We start from the raw sequence: 13,996 nt of genomic DNA, 5'->3' as shown, positions 1-13,996 counted from the left end.
TTTTTGGACTAACCAGGCTTTCTAATAAACCTTAACATGGCCAAACATTGGCCCTGAGTTCGGTAGATCGGAATTTTTCATGATCTAGACCGTTAGCCCATCAACCGTTTCTTCCAACAATTCCGCCCGTAAACTTTATCGACTCTGTCAAGCTGGTACAAAGTATTCTGGTTTAATTAACCCCCAGTAGGGTACCCCAGCGGACACATGTTAAATGGACTTCGTGATGGCTATGATATCCCGCGGATATTCTCGTGGTGAGACAATAGTGGCCCAATTATATAGATACTAGAGATATTAGTGATTATTCTATGCTCTTCGACATGTTTTTGTTACCACATCAAAGTCCTGTGTTTTTCCTTGAGCTTTTGCGCCTAGATTGAGGCCAAGGATCCTCTTAAGATATTCCGTCGCTCAAGAGCTTTCAGTGCATCATGCTGTGGTCATCGACCAAGGTACAAGTCCCAGGTTCTATAAGCTGAGATATCTTGTTTTTGCTCATAAGTAACGGTTTACGTTAGCCTGTACCTCCTCTAGCCTATCTATCTCCTCACAAACGATGCTTTAAGAATAGTATAAATTCGATTAAAGTTGGACTGGAATGTACTTTTTTTTGGGTGGAGCACACACACACACACCACCAATTAAATATCGTTCACTGGCTGACCTATAATGATCAACCAGGAACCTTCACCATACAGTACAGTTCGAAGTTCGAATCCGGGCCGGAAGTCTTACGGTCGATGTACAGTTTTAATTTCCAGCAGCGAAATACTGTATTCATGTTTTGTGGTATTTGATGGAAAAGCAGACCGAAGATAAACATCCACTGTCCAGAAAACCCTTCGTACCAATGCACTTTACCCGTAGTTGAGCTGGTGCTCTCTATGTCCCTCCGGACGCTGATCAGAATCTTTCGGCGAAGAAAAGCTCCCCTACCGTTGGGATGAACTAGTTTGATCTGCAATCGGCACTAAATTAGCTTCCATTGTCGTTTTGTAGCGGGGCTCGCTCTCTCGACAGAGAGAGAGAGGGCTTTGATGATTTCACAGCGCACTACGGTTGAAGCTTAACGCACAACAGGAGCTTTTAGCTGTACCTCCCGCCATCCTTCTGGATATTCTACTGGAGATGAGCAAATTGGCATCAAGTTTTATTTGATTTACTGTTTTCGATCCTTTATTATCTAGCTTAGCGCCGATCACCGCACGCGCTCTGATCACCTTTGATGAGGCGAAGAGGACGGCAGGGTCTCTAGAGGGTTGTTACGTGTGTTTGATCGCAGCCGAAACTGTATACGAGTTCGGCAGCGGCGTGAACGATCAATCGTACAGTACCGCGATCGGTTTGGGAAGAAAACAAAAGCGGTCTCAGCTCTTGGGCTGTATTTGTTCAGCAAATGTGGAGTGGCTTTTGGTTGGGACAGGCGAAGAGGCAAGAGGATTTCTTTTCATTGATCGATTGGCGGCAGGTCTTCCCCAAAATCCGGCCGACTTTACGGTGCGGTATCCAGCTGCGAAACAGGTCCACCGGCAGCGCACGGTTGAATAGGCCTCACTCACCGGCAATCCATTCTCATGGTGATGCGCTTTTTTTTCTTCGTTGGTTTGAATTGCTTGAGGATGCCGCTTCGACTACTACTGCTTCCACGTCCACGACTACTACGACGGTGTGTGGAGGTCATCTAAAGCAATAAATTATTTTGATGAACCGTAGATTGAATTGTTATTCGCGCCAGCGGGTCTCCGGTGCGTGTGTGCTTTTACCGTTTGGTTTTGCAAGTAAAAGAAGGCACAAGACACACACGCTCAAACTAGACTTTAATCCGGAATGGGGTGATTAAGTTTTGTGATAAATGGTGCATTTATGGGTGTACCGCCTTGAAATGAAAAGCCACCGGACAGCACAGTTTTATTATGTCTTGTTGTTTTGAAGTGCTTACCATTGATGAATGATTAATTTTTTTTTAATATAATTGGAGTCACCTGGCCGTATTATCGGTGAAGGATTTATTTGTGGAGATTGAATTCTTGCCTTATTCTTGTTTATTAACTCGTTACGTTAGCGGACTGTGTTGTTTAATTCCATTATGTCATGTATTGATGGTGGACATAAAGCTTCAAGATTTAGGAAAAAGTTATTGAGCCCTTATGAACTAAGTATCTCTTATTTTCTTCTTCCTTGGCAGTATAACCTCGAAAGGTCTCGACCTGCCAATATCTGTCTTTCCGTGACTTAACTTTACCCGTAGTAAAGTAACCAGCCCCACATACGGGTTGGCGGTATGGATGGTATTTGAACACCGGTTCTGTCGTGTGAAGATCGGCACCGCTATCGCCTCGGCCACCGGACCAAGTATCTCAGCGATCCCCTAAAGTATCTGATACTGGTAGAGCTTTTGCAGGATGACGCTATTTTGCAGTAATTATAAAATGAAACAACTAACTTAGATACTTAAGTTGGAACATAAGTATCTAAACAACTTCTATTAACGATGAAGATGACTATTTGATCCAAGAGTTCAAGACCTGAAATCGGCTCAGTATTTTTTTAAACTCCCTTAAATTAATTTTTTATTTATTTATTTATTTATTTATTATGCCGACTTGAAGCCGTATTGACAGCACCGCATGTGCTGACGAAATACAAATGCCAAAAACGAAGAAAAATTCCCAAAAAAATTACCAAGGCATTTCCTCCCTGATATTTTCGCCTTATCCCGGGCGTGCTCGGTTTCCTTTAAATTTCCCAGGGGTCTCAGTATTGCTAAATTTCCCAGGGTTATACCTGATACGAAACTGTCGTATGAAGACTTTTAAAGGAAAATTATTACAATACAATTATTACAGCGCATCCGGTTACTCCATACCGCCAGCGGAATATCGCTTCTTCGTGCACGATAAAAAGAGGTCAACCTTAGCGCAGTCACTGCAACTACTTTGCTACACCGGGTGCGAGTGCGTGTGTGGGAATGACATTGTGTATCGCGCGACGGTGTTTCCTTCCCTATTTAAACCGGATCGATCGATCGATCGTGTGCGAGAGAGGGTCATTTCCGGTCGGACATCAAAACCGCACGAAGGGTCGACCATCGCTGTCTCACTGTCGGTTCGAGAACAAAGCCGGCAGCGGAACGGTTAGTGAATAGGTTCTCCCGACCCCGGTTTAGGGGGGTCTAGGTGATGATCTTTCGGAGGTATTTTAAGAAGGTGCAACAGATTATTTAATGGTACAGGGTGGACGTTCCAGTCCCGGGCCGATAGAAAGAGAAATCTTTTTGGATGTAAAACCGATGGTCCCTTAGAAATGGAGTAAAAGATAAGAATGAAAAACGATTTCAGAGCGGTCGGGTGAAGTCGATGTGATGTGTTGTGTGGGTCTGTCCCTGTCGATGGAGTTAAGTGTGTGTGTCCCGGTGGCGGATAAGAATGAACAAACGGCAGACCAGACCATCGGTTGACCGGTTCGTTTTTTCCCTTCGTGCGTGTTTCAAAGTTTGTTGCATCATGTAAAATTCATGATCCACACTGTTCGTCGTCTTCGCCGACGTCGGCCACTGTCGTCGCCGGGGTCGAGAACTATGGCTGACCCTGTGCCAACAACGGACGAGAACGTGTACCGCCGTGGACGCAACTGTCCTCCGACGGGGGTTTACTGTTCTTCACTCTCTGGACGGTACGGTGTTCGCTTGAAAGTCGCAAGTACCTACGCGCGCGCTCTACTTTGAGGTCAACAAGCTTGATGGGCGATTGCCTGACGTTGCTAAAATCAAACCACGAGTTAGCTCTAGCTTAACTTGATGCAACAACTCGTTGGGGAATTTTTTTTTCGTGTTTTTAGTACAATTTAGTACAACTATTTGACAGACGACGGCCCGCGCTCGTGCACATTCTCCCTGGTGCACAAAACGTTGTTTATTCATAAATTGTTCTACATGCGAGTGCATCATTGCATGCATGCGTCGGTCAGTTAAATTTGAGTAGAATTTTATTCGTTATTGAGGCATCAAAATGTGCATAATGATCCCTGCCGGTGGTGGTTTGCTGAATTCGAACCGACGTGTGTTTGTGCGCTTCCGTTTTTAAGTTGGTTAGGAAGTTCATTTTGTTGGAAAAACTCCAGTAGCGTCCGTCGTCCATATTGGCGAGAGAGTGCTTCGTGTCGAAAGGAAATTACCGTTTGACACCAAGGTCAAGTTGTCCTGGTTATGCGTCCGTCGCCGTCGTCCGATCGTACGGTGCACGCCGATTCCGTGTGCGGTCAGTATACACCGACAGGAAAAGTGTTTCGCCCCGGAGTGCGGTCAGTACTTTGGGGGGTGCGCTCGCTTTGCCCGGGGGAACTTAATTGTATGTAGATTTATGTTGCTCCGTTGCGCGGTTTATCGTGCACTCGAACTCTTTTTATCCATCGGTTGTTCTGGGGTTGGGATTCAGGGGTTTTTGTGTGATAGTGTGAAGAAGTTGAAGGGGTGAAAACAAGGCGGGAGGGATGGGGGAAGCGAGAGGATTCTTGGAACTTGGTGCGATGACGCCTAAATCGCCAGGGTGGCGAATCTCCCGAAAAGTAAACTCAGATAGTAATGATTTAAGTTTGTGTGATAATCTTGCCTTTTGTATCTGTTTGTTTTTTAAGATAAGTTCTCTTTTAGTTTATTGTGAGAAACGTTTTCGGTTTTTTGAGAGTTGTTTTGTAAAAAAAATATTATTTGAAGAATCAGAAATGAATTTTATCGAAAAAAAAGCTTCGTTGTAATTCATCTTGTCCCTATAATTCATCAGCTATAATTTGTCTTGTAATTGATTGCTATAATATATTTGCTATAATTCATTTTAGGACTGACTATCAGGCAAAATCGTATAAATAATTTACAACAAATCTATGCCTTTTTCTATAGAATCTTAACAAACACCAATAATTGCAACTAAATACGGCAAACTAATCCAAACAAGATGGATGGTATAAAATCGTCCATACGTGGTTAAGTTCATGAAGTTGATGGGTCATGATAAACATCTGCAAACGGAGTAGCGTCGTGCACAATATCTTGACCCTTAACGATGAGAGAACAATCCACTCTTCCGAGCACGTAAATCAACATTTTTCAATCATATATCATCTGGCTTTACACATGGAGTCCCAGCGGGCAAAAAATACACACTCAAAAAAAAACCCAACTCCAACACACATTGGAAGCTATGATTTGCCGATTATGGTTTTGCGCTAACCGTCTCTTACCGTTTGTTTGCTGTTCGCGAATTCATTTCCTTCTCCCGTCCATTAAGAGGTCCGTTGGGCTAGCTGGTTGGCTTGTAATATGTGGTGTACCCGTGTTGTGATAAAACTTCATTTACGGAACGGTAAAACTTGCCATTTTGCGCGATCGCCTCCGATCGCCGAACATGTGTGCAGGGCCAGATTAAAAGACCTCCGTCCGGCACCGTCTTAAGGCGGCGGAAGCACAGATCATCTAAATCGGCACAGCTTTCGGACCACCGGCTCAAATCCAAAATCGTTGAGCCTGCTGGTCAGTGGTGTCCAAGTAGCAGAAAGGCGTCTAAAAAACCAACAAAAAAATGTATTTGTGCGTTGAATAACGGATGATGAAACGATTTCGGCGCTTGTCGGATGGAAGGTTGATAAGCCTGCCGGGTGGGGTGAAGATCTGCTTTTCTTCCCCATCTTCACCGTGCGCTGGCTGTAAAAAGAGGTGGCTTATCTTATCGTGGCGCATATTTCCTGATACTCACTTTCCTCGCTCAACAATAGCCAAAAAGGGTTGGGAGGGGAGAGGTTTTCGAGTTTTGAGTGTGTGCTTTCGCGTCGGACACTCAGCCGTCTATGGTCGAAATTGGTGGCGGTGATTGTGTGCTGCATCTGCATGCATTTGATCCATAGTTTCATAGATGTTGTTAACCGCGGTGGTGAAATGCAGACATGGCAGATGGGTATACAGCGGCGGAAGTTTTAATGATGTGAAGGGTTGCACCTGATGCACCTGATATTTCGAGACTTTGTCCCTTCATTTGAAATCCTTTCTCGATTATTAGTTTTATCTGAATCAAGCATCAAGTGCATCATCTCCCTATCGCTTCAAACCTTCATTTCCTACGTCAAACTTAATGAGCATCACCTCACAGACGGGTCGGGTCACATCGCAGACGGTAATAGCATTATTATATCGTTATCCTCAAAATGCCTCAAATTTTCCAATTTGAAAGTACTTATATACGCTCACGGTGCAATGACGAAGAGCGGCGATAAGAGTGTGTTAAATTTTTTCCCCATAAAAAGGCTAGAGTTTCACGTATAATTCATTTGGCCACAAAAATTTTGCTACACTGGAGAAAGGGAACCGAATGAGAGTAAATTCAGTCACCACCGTTTCTATTCGCGCTATCTATTGCTTTATTGATGAGCTAAAGTACTCCTGCTCCTGGCCGCTCATCTTGCGTCCGTCGTATGTGGTACATTTGAATAAAAATTTTGAATATTTATACCGGGGCCCGTATTTTTTAACAGCTCAAAAAGCTTATTGGAGAAGATTACATTTTAAAGCGGGGGGCTCATTAGATGACTAATTTGCACAATTAGGAGCTGATGTGATGTCTCGCATTCAAAGGGACCGCTGAAAGTTTTGTGCTTAAAGTTGCCTCTCAAAGCTGAGCTCAGGAAGCTTGTGGTTTTGTGTGAGCAATTATGGATCGAAATATACCCCGTTGCCGCTGCTGGCTACGGTTCAGCTCGCCCGAAGTCTTAGGCACACACACCAGAGACCCGCAATACTGCGCACACTTGAGCTAAACTATCGGTAGCTCTAAACTGGTACAGTTCCAGGAAAGAATGTGGAAGGGCGTAATGGATTTTCACAGGATGTGTGTGTGCTGGGTGTGTTTAATCCGGTGCTTAGAAGAAAAAAAACAGGCAGATTTCTTTTTGCTAATTGCTTGATGCTTCCCTGGTGCGCGGTGAAGTAATATGGCCAAGCCTTACCAACGTCGACCATTTACGCTCTCGGGTGGCGTAAGAAAAGGCGGCCGAAAGCATAAAAACACCAATTAGCTCGCGAAAGTTTGCACATTAACTAGCGCAAGTTTGTTCCGTTCTAGGTGTGCTGGTGGCTGGTTTTGAGCTAGCGATAGTTCGCTTTCGATAGATATTGCACACACAGGAGGGGTCTTACCACGATGCGCGCGCCGGAAATTGTGGTTCCGGTCGAAACGAGCGAAGCTAGTCGTCGGATTGAATTTATCGCTTATCTAGTGCGCGATCCAGACAGATGGGTGCGCGCAGATCATAGTAACGCTCTAAATCTAACCGCAGTTATTAGACGTCAACATAGACTTGAATGGTGGAGGAAGTGTGCAGCTCGTAACCCCATCGGGCATGCTATGGACGGCTGGGTAGACATCGTTCGTGTTTGCCTTCTACCTCGGTGTGTGTTGAAAGGTATAATACTAGGTGTATCAAGAAGCTCTTATCATGTTAGCTTCCTAGTTTTAATTATTTATATGAAGTTTAAGATAATCGTATAACGTCTAGCTCAGTATACGGTTCAACTCTTTGCTCGATTTGTCTTCTTTATGAAATTTCTATCTCGAGAATTAATATCTCCTCATTTCTTGTCAGTCATAACCGCTGGTGAAATTTCGAAGCAATGTTTGGGGCGATCCGATGGCCGAGGCGATAGCGGCGCCGGTCATCACACGGCAGGGCCCGGGGTTCTAATTCCATCCAGACCGCCTCCCCGTACAAAAGGCTGACTACTTTTTTTTTATTCATAAAGAACGGCCTGGCCGTATTGCTTAAAGCCAAATTACAAAATTAATACAATTCACAATAGAGACATTTCCTTCTCCAAACCGTGAAAGGGCACCTTATCCCGGGTGAGCTCGGTTGATCCGTTCATAATATATCCGTCATCCAGTAGCCGTGGCAGTGTTGGTTGCGAGGGTCGGTATCGTAAGTGATCATCCCGTTTGTTTTGGGAAATGCCATCGTCAGATTTCGGCGTGTCGAGATCCAGCGTTCTTCCATCCCTCTGTCTTGAAGGCTGACTACTTTACTACGGGTAAAAATAAGTCACAGAAAGTCAGAGATAGCAGGCCCAATGCCTCTCGAGGTTGTAGTGCCAAGGAAGAAGAAGAATAAGTTTGGTGTGGTCCGGCAGTCGTGACACGCAAGTCCGGGGTTTAAATCCCATCCAGGCGGCCTCCACGTACGCAGGGTTGACTACTTTGCTAAGAGGAAAATCAAGTCACAGAAAGTCAGTAACGTTAAGCAGGCATGACTTGAGAGGTCGTAAGGCCAAGAAGAGAGAGAGAGAGAGAGAGACGTCTCAGATTCCCAAACCTTCTATAAATACAAAAAATAAAAAAAATCTTCGCAACTTTGTCCTGATGGTGGAGAGGTTGTCAGATGATTAATTCGAGATTTTATTAAAGATAATGCTCGATGTAGAGCCGTGATTTGCTGACCCAACTATTATTACCCGTCCTATTAGACTCTCCTCACAGTGTCACATATGTGATAGGTTTAATGAATTTCTCGTACTTCCCAGCAGTAGACGTCCATTACTGAAAGTGGTGTGACGTGTGAGCTTTGTTTTCTTCTTTGTGGACATACATTCGTGACGCTAGTATACACACAGTAGCGATCTCCAACACACACTGCCAACTGGGAAGTAGCACAAACGAGTAATTACCAATTCTTGAAGGCTAAAGCCAGCTTTACCAGAGACAAGAAACGCATGCATTAGAATGTGTGTGCTTGCTCGGGACAGTATCCCCCGGCTCTATTGGTGTAAGCAATCAAGTTGGAGTTTCACTCTCTACCTCCTGAAGAACACAATGTTTATGTAGATGATGCAGGTGAAGAAGCTGCAACATTCCGATGGGATTATGTTGACGCGAGGAGACAGCTTCTTGCGCTTCACCAAAAGGTCTAATGTTGCGGTGAAATCGAACAGAGAGGGATCGTATTGATGTCAACAAGTTGATGCAGCTATGGTCGCCGGTCCTGTTGCTGCTGCTGCTGCTGCAACTGCTACTCTCAACAATGCTATGATCCACCGTCCTAAACTATGCTTGGATATAGCGTACAGCAGGTGTGCACTTTCGCCTGCTCGGCGCTTTAAGGTTTTAGCGCAAAAAAGGAAGAAGAAGAAACCAAACAAAAAAAAAAATCGGTTCGCTTATGCTAACACTTGACCTTATTTTGTGTGAAGATGAGGCTCCAAAACAGGCTCCTACAGCACGGTTCGGAAAATGGTCAAGCCGATTGGCGGAATTCACCTTCTTGCTTCACATTGGGTTTCTAATTTGATTTGACCATGGAAGCAGCATTCGATTTGTGACACCAAAAACTGCGGTTGAGGTTTTTTTCTTCTTCCCTATTGCGACGTATGTTTGAACAGCTGCTTCTTTATAAACAAATCCCCCTCCCCCTCTGCCTCTGCTGCTCCGCTTGATTCACATCCTCTCTCGCATCCTGAACAGAGCAGATTGAGCGGAAATTGATTTTGTTGTGGGCTGTTAATAAATCGTTTAGATATTTAATCAGGCAAAACAAAGTGATTGACAGGTTAGGGCGAACAGGAGAGAACACCAAACTCCGTACGCGAAAGTAAAGTTAAATAGTCATAAATTTAAGCTAGTCTTTGCTGGTTGATTTATCTGGTTTCCACAAGTGTGATGATATGGTTGCAGCTCTAGTGTGCGCCCGCCCTGGTGGTTAATTAATTTTTCGTGAAATTAATTTAACTACGTTTTTGGAGCGTTTTCGTTCCCGCCAATCAGCCAGACATCCGGTGACTTGACGGTTTTTCACTCGTCTGGAAGGAATTAGTGTGTTGCGTGAAAACAGAAACTGCATGCACTGGGGGACCAACTATAAATAAATTATCCAGCTGAAACTGATGCTCTGGATTGTTCGCGAGAAGCTCGAACGCTCAAAGCAAGATGGATGTTCTTGCTGTGACCTTGCGGGTCCCTCGTGTATTGCGTTTTTGGAGAGCCGATACCTTAGGATGAAGAGATTTGCGGATTTTTTTTTTAAATTTGTTAGCACTGTTTTTTGGGGGAAACTTCTCGCTTTGTGCGTGTGTGTGCTATTTTCTTCAGCTGTTGGTGGTTCACCTAAAAAAGTTAGAAAAAAAAAAATAAAAACCTGCTAATCACGCTGAATGGAGGAAAAATGGTACTTCGCCGGTTTTGCATTCAACCAGGTTAGTAGCGCCTTACCGCCGTCTGGAGATGACGCCGTCCACACAACGATGGTGGCTGTTTAAAGCGGACACGCGGTTCCGCACATTAGGGACGCTCGTTTAACTACGTCTGGACGTTGACTTGCGCCGGCTGCATCGTATCCAGACCATTTGGTGGTAGACAAATGACAAAGGGGGCAACAACAAAAAACGGAGCACCCGTCTTAATCAGCCCCAGAAAAGGTAAACGAAGTCATCGCCAAATGGCGCACAGCAAGGACACTTCATTAAAGTACGATTAATCCTTGCCTGAGCTTCCTCTCTCTCTCTCTCGCTCTTCGTCGTGCCGGCGTGCCCTACCTGTGGCTGTGCTTCCTTCTTACGCGTTGTTCCGGATGGCATTAGAGAAGAGTCTTTTTTTGCTCCAAGCTCTTATATCGTGGACATTCGCTGCTTGAGAGATGTAGTTTTTGTGGATCATGGAGAGCTGAAAAAAAAGAACAAATTTGGCACCGTAAATGATGCAGAATTATCCACGGTACCACCGAAAATTACAGATACAAACCCCACACTTGATTACCATACGCCGTATGACGTTGGCAAATGTTTTAACGCCAGAAGGAGGCAAGATGATCACTGAGAGAGAGAGAACGAGAGGTGACTCTTGTGACGACAATTTGGTTATTTTTAGCCGATGTTCTTTTGCAGAAAATATCCTTGAGATTTTTATGATAATTTCATAATTTAATGTAATTATAAGAACAATTTAAAGTAATAAAAAAACTAATAAATCAGATGATATAAAAAGCAAGCACCAGCTTGAAGTTTGGATCACAAACAATCAACACTACAATGAATATAAACAATATATTTTCAGGGTAACTGCTCGAGTTTTCGGCACGTTAGTGAAACTGATCAGAAAAAAATACAAATACAATTGTTAAACTTAATAATAATGATTGAAGGTGGCATTATTTTAGTTGTAAAACTCGGAAAGAATGTTTCAGCATTCATGATTTATGGATTTAAATCCGTTTTTAATAAAAAATAGCAAAAATGCGAACATTGGTTTTGCTCCTATTTTGGGCAGGCTGTGTTCATATTTTCGGCATCGAGATTACACGATTTGAAACACTCGAAAAGGTGTAATTAGTTAAAGAAAAATATTTTAAACAATTTTCTACTCTTACTTTGCTAAAATTCTTGATAGAAAGTAGTTAAATAATTAATTTTATGTTGCCCATTTTGGATTTCAAATTGCCAGATTTTGATGTCTCTCGAAAATCGCTCTGAAATTGCACTGGATTGAGCTGTCAAATATCAACATTTTCCATGTACCTATTTTCGGCAGCCTGTAAAATGAAAAATTAATCATTTATTGGATTTTTAAATTCTCAATGAGCTTTGAATAAATTTTAAACTAATTTTATTGTTCAGAAAAATCTCAAAACTGCCTAACTATCGGCACAAAGCCAATCTGACGAATTGTCTTCGATATTTCGGTAAATATCGATCTAAATGCGTCAAAGCTTCGTATTTAAAGAATAAACAATGATTTATTCCTTTAAAAGTAGTTGAAAGATCATTTCTATTGCGATTTTTGCCATAATTTTGCTATTTTTGCCGATCTGCCGAAAATAGGTACACTGCAGAAAACTGGAGCAGTTACCCTATATGAATACAGTAATGTAGAAGCTAAATTTGCTATAATTTTTAAATAGTTTCAACGCTGATCGCCGATAAACGCTACAAAAACGGTTCCTGTGGTACACGATAGAACAGATAGATTAATTGCCCCCAAAAAGGAGAACAAGTACAAGTTGCGAAATTCAATCGATATTAATGAGCGACTTTTTGGCAATTAATGTTCTCATTTTTGTTCGGAAGCCACTTTCGCTTCGCTCGCTGGATGCTAGAGGCTAGATGATCGAAGATGCTACCAACCATTTTTTGTTTTGCTCTTGTAGTCTATAATCAGTGAAGACTGTAGTTTGCGGACTGCTGCTTATATGTGTTTGTCTGGTTTATATCTGCTTGCCAAAAAAAAAAAGAACGACAATTCGACACTTTTGAAACGTATTGATGGCGCCGTAAACATCAGCCAAGTTTCTCTTGTACGTGTGTCTCTAAGGTTCTGGCATGCCAGTGCTACGGTTCATACCCATCATCATCATCATCCGGTCAGTAATGATTGTACTTTAAGCTTGAGTGGCCCTTGAATTGGTACTTATTTCGCAGACCCTAATGTTGTTTACTTACGAAACATTCGTGTGAGTATCGATTTTAACGGTTGGTGTGGCGTTAGGAAAGCAAAAAACAAAGAACCCCAAAGAAACAACGCACCAACACACGTAAACCCAAGACTCTGTTGGGTTAGAATGCTGTGGTTCTGCGTGGGAACACGGCACGGGGTTTGGAAACACAGCTCTTCAATGACCACCTTCAGCCCTTCATTTCATGTAACATTTGATGCTACAGACCGGCTTCTGGTGGGGAGAGGCTAGTTTTGCCCGTTCGATAACGAACGCGTTGGGCCGAAGGGCGATAAGCACAATTAGCGATGCAGTTTTTTCGGTGAACTTCCATTATCAAGTGCTGCTGATTTTGCTTTGTGTTAAAATCATACGAAACTGGTAGCATAAAGTGTGTGTGCCTCTCCGCCCAATAGTAGCGCTGATAATTGCGTGGTGCCGTGACCAGGATACACAGATGGAATGGAGCATTAAAGACGCTTATGGATTGAGTGTGAGAACACACGCAAACACACCGAAGTGGAGAGAAACCATATTTTTGTTATGCCTCATACACCTTAAGAATGGTCAGAGGAATGATTGGAATTTCAAATGAGAGAGGGTTAGGTAAGGCTGAAGAGCCAGGAGGTGGTGGCTTATCGACAGTTACACGACCGTTGAAATCCGATCAACATTGAAAGTGAAATTAGAGCCCTCGTGCCTGCGCCGCCCATTCCCGTGTCATTGCTTGGCTCGTTATTAATTTGTTGCCTCCAGTAAGTGAGTTAGACGAGCTTCTTCCACATACGAGAGCGTTACAGCAATACGTGCTAATGTTGGGTGGTGAAATTGTTCGAAGAGTGACCACAAGCAGCGCTCCCCAGTATCGGAATTCCGTTTCATATTTCTTTTGCAAGCGATTTTCCTGTGGCGCCATTCCCATGCACCGCCTTTTCGACCGCCTTGCTGCTTGGTTGTGTTGGACTATTCGACAGTTTCGGATAGTATTTCTTTCCTATTTCCGGGCTTCTGTTTCACCGAGCCGTGTATTTAACCAGCTGAGGTTTGCTGCGGTGGTTATAATGCGGTTGCATAAATCGATCGAGCAACGCACACACAACAGAGTCGATCATCGCTTGGTGGGAGATCGGAGCCGCCACCCTGTCGATGTAACATGTAGAGTGGGGGAAGTGGCGATGTTTTGGCTTTACGCTGCGTCTTTGTTTATAGTTTTTGGCAAGTTTCAATGAATATATGATTGAGTATGTATACACATGAATTGTAGTCCACGATTGTTGGAGGTAGTTGGAGATCTTAGAATAGAAGCTCTTTAAAAGAGCACCATTACATCAGCTAATCTTTGTTATCGAGCGATATTTTGGAACAATCACTGCTCTGAGCACAGATTTTCTGAAGGTTGATATTCGAGACTCTACCAAAAGATCCTCTTTGGGTGGGACTTTTCATATATTAAGCCTCACGGATATTACAGATATTTTTAACCTGTGGTGGAAGTCAGTCCTGCTGAGTGCTTCTTCATAACGATGTCTATCATGACTAT

At 43.4% G+C, this 13,996-nt stretch overlaps 1 protein-coding gene across 2 annotated transcripts in view; it reads left to right on the top strand.

Moving 5' to 3' along the window:
* LOC118505947 (RNA-binding protein fusilli-like) overlaps positions 1-13,996 on the top strand; it is a 73,796-nt gene that overhangs the window by 12,135 nt on the left and 47,665 nt on the right. The window lies entirely within an intron of this gene.

This window comes from Anopheles stephensi, chromosome 2, assembly GCF_013141755.1.
Source record: "Anopheles stephensi strain Indian chromosome 2, UCI_ANSTEP_V1.0, whole genome shotgun sequence".
In the NCBI taxonomy this organism is placed as follows: domain Eukaryota; kingdom Metazoa; phylum Arthropoda; class Insecta; order Diptera; family Culicidae; genus Anopheles; species Anopheles stephensi.
This window is presented reverse-complemented; position numbering and strand designations above follow the sequence as displayed.